At 43.9% G+C, this 14,304-nt stretch overlaps 1 long non-coding RNA gene across 3 annotated transcripts in view; it reads left to right on the top strand.

The window, feature by feature from the left end:
• The window catches only part of LOC117363380, a 118,869-nt gene that overhangs the window by 37,643 nt on the left and 66,922 nt on the right, over positions 1 to 14,304 (top strand). Inside the window, exon 5 of one of the 3 annotated variants that reach the window (XR_004540040.1) lies at positions 518 to 969. The exons of 1 other annotated variant lie outside the window; for it this stretch is intronic. This is a non-coding gene — a long non-coding RNA (uncharacterized LOC117363380). Of the gene's footprint in view, positions 1 to 517; positions 970 to 14,304 lie in introns of those variants that run through there. One more of the 3 variants, XR_004540042.1, reaches the window with a different exon arrangement.

The raw sequence follows: 14,304 nt of genomic DNA, 5'->3' as shown, positions 1-14,304 counted from the left end.
TCACTATAAAGCCTGTGATATTGAATTTATTAGCATTTAATAGAAAATCACAGGGAAGTATTATTGTACACTCTATAAATTTCAAAGTAAAAATATATTAATACATACTGCTAATTTAGTGCCAGCTCATTACACATATAACTGGTACTATTCTGTAACTGGGTGCCCCATTGTATGTCTGTGTTTCCTCTCTATATAAGAATGAGAGGGTGGGTTGTCTCTGTATGTGGTTATGTGACAGCCACACTCCTGTAACTGACTTATGGTGGGCATAGTGCAGAGGTAGGAGATCCTCGCTGTACATTGGGAAGGGCAAGGGGAGAAGAACATGGTAGGAAAAAGGGTGACGAGTTGAATAGGCAGATGTGAGAGCATGGGAGGGGGGTGGTTGCAGGAAAGGGGTGAAGGGCATGGAACAGGTCAAGGGAAGGGAGAGAAGAGAGCATGGGGGCTCAGGGGGTAAAAGAGGGCTTGAAAGAAAGGAGGGTCAGAGGTTTGTTTGTTTTTTCCTTTGAAGTGAAAGAGGTTAATTGTTGGGACACTAATCGTACCTGCCAGATTGAGAAGCAGGAGGAGCAATGGAAGGAAAGGGTGAGCTGAGGACGAGCTGGCAGCTGCCCAGAAGAGAGGAACAACCAAACCTACTGGGCCCTTCAGTCCTCTGATCCTGGTTGGAGGAAGAATTTGGCGCGTTCCCCAGTCACAATACATGGAAAGTGTTATGTGGTGTCTGATCTGCTTTTTCTCTCCTCTCTCTGAGTTGGATTTATAATCAGGGACCACCCTGAGTGATTTATCTTTGTTTCCACTGCTGCTGTCTCTACTTTAAGGTTCATTTTCGTTGGAACGATGAAGTTCAGCGGACTTGAATTTTTAGGGAGTGAGCAAAATGCATGAGAGTTGGTTCATAGCTCTGGGAGAGGGTTACGTAAGAAATAGCCACGTTACCAACATTATTTTCTCTATATACTTTATAAAGTATGCAAAAGTTCATCGACTGTGTCATCTCCAGTTCTGTGGATTAAAAAAAGAAGAAGAGGGATAAAGGAATGTAAATAAAAGAGACAATTTATTTAAACAAAGCTACTGAGGTGAATCACTTACAGTCAAATACATTATGTTATTGAATCAGAAAATAACTAAGGTAAAATAAATGATCCTTTTCCCTTCCCCCAAGCCTATTTTAGGCTGCTTTGCTACTAGTATACCCAGGTCCAACTTCGGAGTCTTTTTCTTAACACTGTGCACTCCATACCTGACAACCAGCAAACTAAGCATAAGGGGATTCTTTATACGTGACCCAGTCTCTCAGGCCATGCATCTGAAAACAGACAGGCCCCCCAAATAGATACACTTTTAAAACAGGCACTTGGTGTGTGATCTTCTGAGGGGATCAAAAGACGTGGCCTGCTCATGGCTTGAAATGAATCCATAATGTCTGCGTAAACAGGGCTTGGAGCCGAGGTGGACTGGCTTGCCCTGAAGAAGCCCATTGTCAATAGGATTCTGAAATGAACTTTATTAGGCTTTCCATACCACATACACGAAGCTGTGTTTTTGAAAAGTTGTGTGTGTATCTTCCGCTTATTTAGTTCTTATCTTGGTTTCATCGTTGCCAAATAAGGTTTATTCGTTCAGTTTTATGAGAAATGGAGCAGGCTGTGGCTGTGGCGTAGAGAGCATGAGCGGCGCCTGGGCGGAGGTGCCCTGCCCCGCGCACATGCCCCGTTCCTGTACCTTCATTTTGGTGCGAGCAACCACCAACTTACTGCCCACGTCGGCTTCAGCGCTCTCTCTTACGTCAATTTCTAGGTGCGGGTTCCCGGAAGTGACTTCAGAGAGTGCGCCGAAGCCAACGCGGCCAGCGTGTTGGTAGCTGCTCATGCCAAAGTTAAAAAGGTCCAGTGGAAGGGAGGGGGGGTGCTGGCAGACCGCCTCTTCCCCCTTACTATGCCACCGGCTGCAGGTCCAGTATGAGCAGGGATCATCGTCCTGGGACTTTTGTGAATGTGCTCCTTTTTCTCCTTCAGATGTGGAGTAGATGGTGGAGGCTGCTACTGAGGTATACAGTACTCCTACCGAAATTTGCGGGGGTTCAGTTCCAGGAAACCCCACGAATTTCAAAAAACCGCGAATACAGTTTTTCAGCTGATTGAAGGCAGGAGAGGGCAGCTGGGGTGCTTAAATTGTACTTACGAAGCAGGGCACATTTTCTGACCTGCCTCTTCCTGGTACTAAAGTCATGGTTACACCAATCAGGAGCTGCTTTGTTACGCCAGAAAGCGTGTCAAAGCAGCTCCTGATTGGTGTAACCATGACTTTAGTACCAGGAAGAGGCGGGCAGAAAATACAGAGAAATTATTGAGTCTGCGATTTGCCAACCGCAAATTCATGGGACTTTTCTGTACAACAGGAGAACCACCTCCACAAGTTCAACGTCACAAAGCAAGAAGTGGAGATGTCCAATCAAGACTGGTGGAATCAATTGATTTCACAAATCTCTTTTATTCATTCAAAAACCCAATGACTTGACTTGTACATGTTTCAGCTGAAATGGCCTGCTTCAGTCATAGGAGTCTTAGAAGAAATGTAATTTGGTTTATCCGCAAATGCCAAAAGATTTCTTTTTTTTGGCTCCAGCACTGTTTCGCCCAGAAGATCAGATACATTTTCAGCGACTTGGAAATCTTTTAGCATTTGTGGATAATCATAAGAACATAAGAAACGCCTTCACCGGATCAGACCGAGGTCCATTTAGGTGCTCCTTTATGGAGACCCGGATTTACCGTATCCCTCAATATGATATGCAAGAAGGTATGCATCCAACTTGCACTTGAATCCCAGTACAGTAGTCTCCTCCACAACCTCCTCCGGGAGCGCATTCCAAGCATCCACCACGCGCTGTGTGAAAGAAAACTTCCTGACATTTGTCCTGAACCTGTTGCCACTCAGTTTCAGGCTATGACCTCTTGTCCGTGTCACATGTGAAAATGTCAGTAATGCTGCTTCTTGGTCTATTTTATCAAATCCTTTTAATATTTTGAAAGTCTCAATCAAATCCCCTCTCAGTCTTCTCTTCTCGAGGGTAAACAGTCCCAGTTTCCTGAGTCGATCTTTGTAATCCAAATGCTCCATCCCTTTGACGAGTTTCGTGGCTCGCCTCTGCACTCTCTCCAGCAGAGTTATATCTTTCTTAAGGTATGGAGACCAGTGTTGAACACAGTATTCCAAATGTGGTCTGACCATTGTTCTAAAGCGGCATTATGACCTCTTCCGATCTACTCGTAATCCCCTTCTTAATTATGCCCAACATCCTGTTTGCTTTCTTCGCCGCCGCCGCACATTGTACCGATGGTTTAAGGGTACTGTCAATCAGTACCCCCAAATCCCTTTCTTGTTTGCATTTTGCTAACTTCACCCCCATCATCATATACTCATGTTCTTTATTTTTCTTTTCCTAGGTGCATCACCTTGCATTTGTTTATGTTAAAGTTCATCTGCCACTTGTCCGCCCAAGTTTCCAGCTGGTTCAGATCCTTTTGGAGGTCCTCACAGTCCCTTTGAGTGCCAGCCGCCCGACATAGTTTTGTATCATCAGCAAACTTAATTATATTGGATGATGTTTCCTCCTCCAGGTCGTTTATAAAAATATTGAACAATATAGGTCCAAGAACTGAGCCCTGGGGCACGCCGCTAGTCACTTTCTCCCAGTCCGAGTATTTTCCATTTATGCTAACCCTCTGCCTTCTGTTTTCTAGCCATTTTCCGATCCATCTGTGTACTTCTCCCCCTATTCCATGGCATAGTAGTTTCTTCATGAGCCTTGCATGTGGGACCTTGTCAAACGCTTTCTGAAAGTCCAGGTAAATTGTATCCACTGGATCGCCACTATCCATTTGTTTGTTCACTTTGTCAAAGAATTGTAGTAAATTTGTCAAGCATGACTTCCCTTTCCTGAAGCCATGCTGACTAGCCCTTAATAATCCAAATTACATTTCTTCTAAGACTCCTGAAGCAGGCCATTTCGGCCGAAACATGTACCTGTCGAGTCATTGGGTTTTGGAATGAATAAAAGAGATTTGTGAAATCAATTGATTCCACCAGTCTTGATTGGACATCTCCACTTCCTGCTTTATGGGAAGCTGCTACTGAGCCATGACCTGATATGACATAGTAACCTATGCCCTGATTCTGTAAGCAGCGCTTACAAAATGGTCAATGACTGACAGGCACCGCTTCCAGAATCACAGCTCCCTAGGAGGACCCTAGATGCCGGAGATGTAGGCCAGGAATAAAGGCTCATATTTACAGTCCCTAGAGTCCTTGCTAAATCGTAGCTAGGATCGCCTAGTAATGCCAAAGTCTGGTGCCACCCCTAAACACTCATTTTAGGTTTTAATTGGTTTATAATGGCAGAACCAATTATCACACCATTTAGAACCAATTAAAATCTTTAAGTTTCTTTCCTATTTCTGTTCTATAATTATTGATCTGTTTCAAGTTTGTATACTTGAATCTAATAAGAAAAATGTTATAAATAAAGAAATATCAAACCTTTAAGTTAGTCGCCGGTAAGCATGATCTTACTTTTTGGGATCTTGCCAAGTACTTGTGACCTGGGTTGGCCACTGTTAGAAACAGGTCGCTTGGTTTGATAGACGTATGGTCTGTCCCAGCATGGCAGCTCTTATGTCCTTATGTTCTAACCTCCTACAGGAGGGCATTCCAGGCACCTAACACCTTTTTTATGTAAAAGTATTTCCTGTGGGCTCAGCCTGCTCTGGGACTGCAAGATTGGAAGGCTTGTGGCACAGGTGAGAGAGAGAATGTGACAAACAGGTAAGAGGAGAAAGAAAGGAGTGGAAGAGAAGAGACAAGAAAGTGAAATTAGAGAATAGGAACAAGAGGTGAGAGAGAAGAATGGAGAGGAGAAAAAGGGAGAGGAAAATATTGTGGATGTGAATGGGAGAGTACTCTACCTTTCCATCCGATCCATCTACCCCTCACTCTTCCAGGGGAAGCTTCAACTGAGGTTGTTTGTCACCCTTGGGAACCCATCTTCCCCAGCATTTGAAATCAGTGAAAGGGCCAGACATTGTCCCCTCTTTCCCGCATTCATTAAACATTTATTGATGCTTTAAGAACATGGTACATCAATCCCAGTAGCCCATCCTCTTGGTGGCCAATCCAGGTCACTAGTACCTGGCCAAAACCAAAAGAGTAGCAACATTCCATACAGAATCCCAAAGAGCAATAAGATTCTAGAATCCCAGAGTAGCAAATTTCCAGAAATCCAAAGAGTAACAAGATTCTAGAATCCCAAAGAGTAACAACATTCCATACAGAAACCCAAGGAATAGCAAGATTCCAACATCCCAAAGAGTTACAAGATTCTGGAATCCCAAAGAGTAGCAAGATTCTAGAATCCCAAAGAGTAGCAACATTCCATACAGAAACCCAAAGAATAGCAAGATTTTGGAATCCCAAAGTGTAACAAATTTCCAGAAATCCAAAGAGTAACAAGATTCTAGAATCCCAAAGAGTAGCAACATTCCATACAGAAACCCAAGGAATAGCAAGATTTTGGAATCCCAAAGTGTAACAAAATTCTAGAAACCCAAAGAGTAACAAGATTCTAGAATTCCAAAGAATAGCAACATTCCATGCTACTGATCCAGGGCAAGCAGTAGCTTCCCCCATGTCTTTCTCAATAACAGACTTTGGAGTTTTCCTCCAGGAAATTGTCCAAACCTTTCTTAAAACCAGCTACGCTATCTGCTTTTACCACAACCTCTATAAGAATAGCCTTACTTTGATGATTTGAAATGTTCTACTCCTATCTGCCCCTTCATGTGAAGGATTTGAACACTCCTATGCTAAACCATGTTTGGTACATCTGTGTTGGGCAGGTTGAGGGCTGCATTTGACTTTTATAGATTAGGACTATTATGAAAGGTGAGAGAAGACTTGATCACTCTGTTGGTCCCAGTGATATATGGACAATCCACAAAGCCACTGGAGGGATCTGCTGTAACCACTGCGGTCCTGAGAACAGAGGCAAAAGGCCAAAGAAACAAGAGACGTCCACAAAGCACACAACGTGGAGCCTGTTCCTGGACCCAGGAGTATAAAGTTCAAATCCAAACTACATCAGTGATATATGGGCAATATTCTGATGCTTCTAAATTAGACGGTAGAAAATTCAGACGCTTCATATTAGACAAAAAAAAAAAAGTTTTGTAGACCTGGAAGAATATAAAAATGGCTTCTGGCAGCAATACAAAGAGACCAGCTCCTGTTAATCTCCTCTCTGTTTTTACAGAAAGCGTGTGCTGGCTTTCGCACTGAGATTAAGAAGCCTCGTGCTTCCTTCCAAGAAATGGATGGATTTAAGGTCAAGTTAAGGTTTCTCAAGACAACAGACATATAACACAGCCCTCCCTTTTTCCTAGCTGTAAATTTGGACTGCAGTCAGCGGACACCAGATGCCTCGGAGTAATGACTAGAGTTGATTGGTTTAGAGTTATAGTTTATGAACTGCTCGCATCCTAATTTCTTCTTTGTCTCTGGAACTTGAATATCGGAAGTAAAAAATGAGCAACTATAGTAAATAAAAACTGATATCAAAGAATAAAGGATATTTGTCACAGCCTAAGTAAAGATATTTAGAGTGTGGTGCAGACCACCAAACCTGTGATCCAGTCGGGTTTTCAGGATTTCCCCAATGAATATGCATGAGATCTAATTGCATGCAGTGCTTTCATTGTATGTTAATAGATCTCATGCATATTCATTGGGGAAATCCTGAAAACCCAAATGGATTGCGGCCCTTGAGGAGGGACTTTCCTGTCTTAGAACATCTGTTTCAGGACAGGGTAAGTCCCCTCTCTTCCTGTGGTAAAGTGGGAGCTCTGTGTGCAGTTTAGACTTATGCAATGCCTGAAGTGATAGGCAGGTGGCAGCCTAACTCCTCTGCAAAAATGTTGCTCATCTGACCCTCATAGCACTTAACCTCTACAATTCCTCTTATTCTAATGCCTGCCTGGGTTTCTTCTGAGTCACTTCTCGGACACAGATTTTCTCAACAAACATTCTCTTTATGTTTTATTTGTAATGAAATTATTGTATACAATTATCACAAATCAAAACAAGAAAAGGAAATAATGCATCACATTCAAACAGAAATAGAAGGAAATGATGTCCACAATTTTCTTAAAGTTTCCATACGAGAGAAAGCTCCAGCAAAGGAATGAATGCTTTTATTATATGTGTTTCTTGGAAACCACATATGTGCTAGGCGGACTATTAGTTTTTAAATTAAATAGGTGGTGGGCCATAATCAAAAAATACATCTAAGTCCGTTGTGGGCCTAAGTCGTTAGTTGCCTAAAGTCAGAAATGCCCAAAGTCGCCTATCTTTATACCCCATTCTCGTCCAAAAATTCATCCCAGTCAAAAACGCCCAGAACAAGGCTATTTGGACGGGGAGGAGCCAGCATTGTGGACTGGCCACCCAGACAGGGCAACAGAGCAGTGGGGCACCTTCCAGGGCACTGCTGCGAACTTCACAAAAAGGGTGCCACATAAACATCTCACCGCAACTCCCTTAAAGGTCATGGTGAGCCCCCCCCCAACCTACTAAACCCACCTGTCTACCACCCCAATAGCCCTATGTGGCACCTATATAGGGTTTTGGGGGGTTTGGTGGGTGCACATGTTTCACCATGAATGCAGTGGTTAGAGTGGCTTATGGGCCTGGGTCCTCCTCTCTGTAGTTCACTAGACTACTTAAGCTACCTCTGTGCAGCTCTACTAGGCTTTCCTATGCCAGGTGCTTATGATTTGCAGGCAGGTATGTATGTTTTTATTCAGATTTTTATGGCAGTGTGGGGGGGGGTCATTGATCACTGGGGGGAGTGTGGGTGGGTCTGTACTTTGTGTCTGCAGGGATTATCTGTTCACTTTGGCTACCTTTGGGGCATTGTTTTTAGATCGCCTAAGTCACCTAGGCAGTCTCGTTAAACTTTCGGTTATATTTGTAGTGCGACCAAGGGCCTCTTCTATCAGACTGCGCTAGCAGTTTTTAGTGCAGAGAGCTGCGCTGAATGGCCCGCGCTGCTCCTGACACTCACAGGAACTCTATGAGCGTCGAGAGCAGCGCGGGCCATTCAGCGCGGCTCTCTGCGCTAAAAACTGCTAGCGCAGTCTGATAGAAGAGGCCCTAAGTCTATGTCGGCCTACCTCCCGCCCTAACCACTCCTACAAAAACGCCCCTTTTCACTCTGGGCATACAGCAGCACTGAAAAGTCCTAAGCTGTTTTTAGATATGTCTGAAACCCGTTTCGATTATCGGCACATGGACGGCCTGTCTTTTTGATCATCCAAGTACCGATTTAGGTGGGTTTTCAGACTTTTTATCTTTTGATTATGAGCCCCATAGTCTATAGCTGGGACGGGCTTTCAGGATTTCCCAAATGAATATGCATGTGATCTATTTACATATAACGAAAGCAACGCATGCAAATAGATCTCATGCAAAGTCATTGTGGAAATCCTGAAATCCTGACTGGATTGCAGCCCTTGAGGAGTGGCGTTGGGCAACCCTGTTCTATAGTAACCAATAGTCCATCACTAGCAGATTAAATACAAACCCACCATATATTTCAAATCAGGAGAACACTCAGGTATATAGCTCATGGCTGCCGGGTGAGCATTAGGGTAGGTTATTATAAGTATAATTGGACTACTCTTAGTACCTCCTTGTGTCTTCCCACAACTCCACATTTTTATGCATTCTCATTCATAAGAACATAAGAATTGCCGCTGCTGGGTCAGACCAGTGGTCAATTGCACCCAACAGTCCGCACACGTGGCGGTCCTCAGGTCAAAGACCAGCTCCCTAACTTGCGTACATTCCGGTTCAGCAGAAACTTGTCTAACTTTGTCTTGAATCCCTGGAGGGTGTTTTCCCCTATAACAGCCTCCAGAAGAGCATTCCAGATTTCTACCACTCTCTGGGTGAAGAAGAACTTCCTTACGTTTGTACGGAATCTATCCCCTTTCAACTTTAGAGAGTGCCCTCTCGTTCTCCCTACCTTGGAGAGGGTGAACGACCTGTCTTTATCTACTAAGTCTATTCCCTTCAGAATTTTGAATGTTTCGATCATGTCCCCTCTCAGTCTCCTCTTTTCAAGGGAAAAGAGGCCCAGTTTCTCTAATCTCTCGTTGTACGGCAACTTCTCCAGCCCCTTAACCATCTTAGTCGCTCTTCTCTGGACCCTTTCGAGTAGTACCAAGCCCTTCTTCATGTATGGCGACCAGTGCTGGACGCAGTACTCCAGGTGAGGGCATACCATGGCCCGGTACAGCAGCATGATAATCTTCTCCGATCTGTTCGTGATCCCCTTCTTAATCATTCCTAGCATTATGTTCGCACTTTTCGCCGCCACTGCGCATTGCACAGATGGCTTCATTGACTTGTCGACTAGTACTCCCAAATCTCTTTCCTGGGGGATCTCTCCAAGTACCGCCCCAGACATCTTGTATTCGTGTGTGAGATTTTTGCCACCGACATGCATCACCTTACACTTATCCACGTTGAACCTCGTTTGCCATGTCGCTGCCCATTTCTCGCCCGTGGTTATGTCACTTATATATTTTGTTTATTCACCACTCATTGACATGTATTGTACTCTATGTCTTCTTTATCACGTATGCATTTGCATGCACCAATGTTCACGATTTACAACTCGTCAATTTGGACACCATGGTTTTTTTTAACATTATCACTATGTTGCTTCACCTCTTCACCATCACATGCGCACATGACTCTTTTATGCGACGTTCACACTCTTTTGGACACCATTTATTCAAAACATTTATACATACTTAAACTAATACACATTCTTTAAAATTCATACCCTAGGATCCCTGAGGAAGGCGTGTTTAGCCAAAACATGGCCCGTGTTGGGTCCTTTCATGATATATGTGGATTGAGTTTGTACTGGTGTTACTGTTTTTATCAAGGAAATTTTGAATAAATTACAACTAAAAGTCCGATAACATTGTGCTTCCATAGTCTCGTTTGTTTGGATCTGCTCTTCTTTTCCTGTAGAAACTTATGTCTTCTCGTTCTTGCTGTTCCTCTGTATCAGGACTAGAGAGTTGCGTGGGGACAGAAATCCCACCCATCCCCGCCCGTTCCCATCAGGATCCTCTCCGTCCCCACCCATCCCCGCCAGGATCCTCTCCGTCCTCACCCTTCCCCGCAAGGAATTACCTCCATCCAGCAATTACTTCTGACAGGATCATCAATTCCACAGTTTCTTTTGCTGTTTTCCTTGTGGAATCTCTTTGGTGGAACCCTTTTTTTGTTTTCTGTTCAGGTAATTAACTTATAAACCTCCTCTTTTACTAAGGCTGACGTGTCCATTATATTATATGGACGAACCCTTCTTCCAAAGCCTTCCATCCCCGTGGGAGTCCCGTTGGCTAGAGGGGGGTCCCCGTGGGAGTCCCGTGGGTTATGAGGGATTCCCGCGATCCCCGTTCCCGTGCAGACCTCTAGTCAGGACTAGCAGAGTTAGGAGGCAGGCTAACACGTTAATATACTCACAGCACACATCTCATACTTAGTAAAGCAGGCCTCATGGTTAGTTCCAAACTGAAGGATTTGCTTTAACTTGGACATTGCAGTCCAATGATCATCCACTTTAAAACACTTGGAAAAGATGTTATCAGAATCTCCAGCTTCTGCTGCAAAGTTTTGACAATTGGATGATTCTTTGGAAAGAGAAGTAATAATATTGGAGCCTTTGTGATCCTGATACAGGTGTTTATGTCAAAGCATGTCCATGCTGGGTCATCTTTCTGATAAACTGTGCTGATGTCTTCATTTTGGCCACCTCTGTTCTTTTCGTGTGATTTGTGTGTGCAGAGGGTTTCTTGCTGTGACTTTGTTTTTCATGTCAAGTTTAATATAGATATGATATACCACCTTATCACAGTAAGAGCATTTTGCCCGATGATCCTTTAGCCCTGAAGCAGTGGCAGCCCTGAAGCCACAAAACGATGGCCACCTCCAGGAGGATCATAGACTGGCTTCAGATAAGCACATTTGATCAAATGTCCAAGATCTTCAGTGATTTCAGATTTAGCAGCCCAGCCCTCTCCTGGTTCCAAGGCTTCCTAACTGCTCGGCACTATGCTGTACCTAAGAATGGTGAACCTTTTGAAAGTTGTTGCCCTCTCAGTGGGATCCCCCAAGGATCGCCATTTTCACCATCAGTGTTCAATCTTCTAATGCAATCCTTGGGAGGCAACTTAGATCCTGCATGAATAAAACATTTCACCTATTTAGACAACATAACGATCATGCTACCTGTAATGGCTGTTACACGTGGCTAGCCATGGGGAGTGAAATAAGGAAACATGCGTGGCCATGGTTCGCGTGGTCCAGCAGCCCCCTCCTGCCCAATCGCCACGTCCCGCCATCTCCCTCCCTCCCTCACCCTCACCTTATGTGGCAAATTTAATTTTTCTTCTCCCAGTGGCACACTTTCAACAAGTCACACACACGGCTGCTTCAGTTGAATCTTCTCTTCTGACGCAAGCGGAAACAGGAAGTTGTGTCAGAGGCATAGATTCAACTGAAATAGCCATGCACGCGACTTGTTGAAAGTGTGCCGCTGGGAGAAGAAAAATTAAATTCGCCACATAAGGTGAGGGGAAGAAAGGGAGGGAGGGAGATGGCAGGACATAGCGATCGGGCAGGAGGGGGCTGCTGGACCTCACAGTAAATATTCACTTCCACATAAGAGGAATGCACTTGTCGTTGCCAGATATATTCATCCGACAGGCAAGTATTCTGGCCTGCTTTCCCTCTTATGTAAGACACATGAAACCTCTGAGACTATCCCAAACTTGATGGGTCAGAATGGAAAAATATCCAGACTTGATCCCTTACAGAGATGAAAGCAGGAAGGAGGAAGGGACCACAAACTTTGTATTCTTGTTTTTTGGAGGATGGGCCAATCATGAGCCAGTCCATGTTACACTTGTGTGAATCTTCCATATCAGAATTCTTAAAACTAATGGGGAGCTCCTATCCCCTCCCTCACTCAGGGACCCGGAGGAAGGAGGGAGTGAAAGGGAAAGAGATGCTGGGCCAAGGGGATGAAGAGGGAGACAAATATTGAACCCACAGCAGGAAAGAGAAAGGGGAGGACAGGTGCTGGAAGCAGGGGAGCCAGATGCTAGAAGTATGGGGGGGAGAAAGAGGGAAAGAAGCTAGATGGGGTTGGAGAGGAGAGAGACACATTGGTGTGGAAGAGGAAGAAAGGGGAAATCTGGCCACAGGAAGGTAACAGAAATAGAGGGGAAATTATGTGCATGAGGGCACAGGGATAGAGACATAAAGGGGAAATAAATGGGGATGGTATATGGACACAAGGGGGAGTATACAGATACAGAGGGGAGATATTAGAAATAGGGAAAATAGGAATACAGAAAGGAGATAGTTTGTGCGGATGAGATCAGATGGTTTGTGAGGATGGAACGGGGACTGAGCTCACAGGGATGGGGACCGAGCTCGCAGGGATGGGATGGGGATGAGCTCAAAGGGACAGGGACTAATTTTTTCCCTGTGTCATTCTCTAAACTGGACCTCAACCCACTGCTTCATATTAAATGAAAACAAAACCAAATTCCTTTGGCTAGGACCCTCAACTGACCCATGCCAAGGATCACAGTAGACGACACAGACTTTCCATTAGAGCTACAATCCCGAATCTTAGGAGTAGAAACTGATAACCACCTATCCATGAAAAGCCACATACAATCAATAATAAAACAATCTTTCCTTGTGATGAGAAAGCTAAGATCTATCAGAAAATACTTCAAAAAAGAGGCTTTCCAAATTTTACTGCAATCCCTTATTCTACCTCGACTAGACTACTGTAATGTAACATTAGTTCTTTGCTCTACAACATTGCTATCATGTCTACAACTAGTTCAAAATACAGCAGTAAGACTCATATATGGACTATGGAAATTGGAACATCTACAGCCCTAATATATGAAACTACATTGGCTGCCCATAACCAAAGGATCAAGTTTAAATTAGGCATCTCTGCCTTTAAGATCCTGAGGGAGAATATCCCTGACTACCTAGTAGAGTTGGCCACCCTACTCCAGGGTGCCTCCAACAGATATTCCACCAGAAATCTTTTCCACTTAAAATTCCCAGCATGCAACAATATAAAGTCTATCTTATCCATCCAATATCAAATAGCAAGATGATGGAACCAACTACCACTTACACTACGATCTTGTGACCACTATCTCAGATTCAGAAAACTGTTAAAAGCATTTCTGTACCAAGAAGTAACTGAAATGGTTATTGTAAAAGCACATTTCTAGACTATCTAATGCAACTCCTGGGACATAACGATGAGCCAACGATGACCTACTTGATTGTAACCATGACCTAACTGGACTGATCTACCTGTACTAACAACTCTATTGAATGTCCCTGTTAGACTGTCCATTGTAACTTCCTGAGTAATTGACCCAACCTCTTGTAATGTAATCCCACTTTGAACTGAATAGATAAAGGTGGAATAGAAAACCTGAATAACATAACATATCATTTTGACTTGTAAGCATTAGTATTGCTCAGTAGCACATATGAGTGCACTATTGTACTGAGGACTGCCAAAGTGAAGGGTTTTTATGCCTATGATGGATGTTACAAAAGCAAACTAACATTTTAAGGCTCATTTTACTGTCACTTTGGAATGTATTATATATCCCTGTGATATCTGAGTTTTTTTCCTTCAGTTTCACTTAATGGGAAGGCGTTTGTCCATGGTGAATCTCTTTTAATTACTGGAGTGGTCATTGTAATAATAGTTAAGTGCAAAGTTATGCGCTTAAAGTGCCACTCATAAAATTATCCCCTTGGTAAGAATGTGCGTCCTTTTCCACAACTCAGGTGTGGCTGGGTTTGGGGTGGATGTTGGGCGGAGCCTGAATGGAATCACGATTTCCTCTTGTAGAGGGCGTGCAAAATTCTCTCCAGAGCAAGCGTAAATATTCACGGCTTCATTTACCCCCTCCTTTACAAAGCCTCGCTAGCGTTTTGAGCGCCGGCCGCCTATGAGCATCAGCTGTTACCGCCGAGGCCAGCGCTCAAAACGCTAGCGCGGCTTTGTACAGGAAGGGGTTAATCATGATTTTGCAAGCTTTTATGAGATGATTTTATAAGCACCTCCGAGTCTTTGTAGAACAGGGACAAAAGGGGCAC

The sequence above is a fragment of the Geotrypetes seraphini genome, chromosome 7 (assembly GCF_902459505.1).
Source record: "Geotrypetes seraphini chromosome 7, aGeoSer1.1, whole genome shotgun sequence".
NCBI lineage: Eukaryota > Metazoa > Chordata > Amphibia > Gymnophiona > Dermophiidae > Geotrypetes > Geotrypetes seraphini.
The sequence above is the reverse complement of the archived record's forward strand: the minus strand, read 5'-3'. Positions and strand labels throughout refer to the sequence as shown.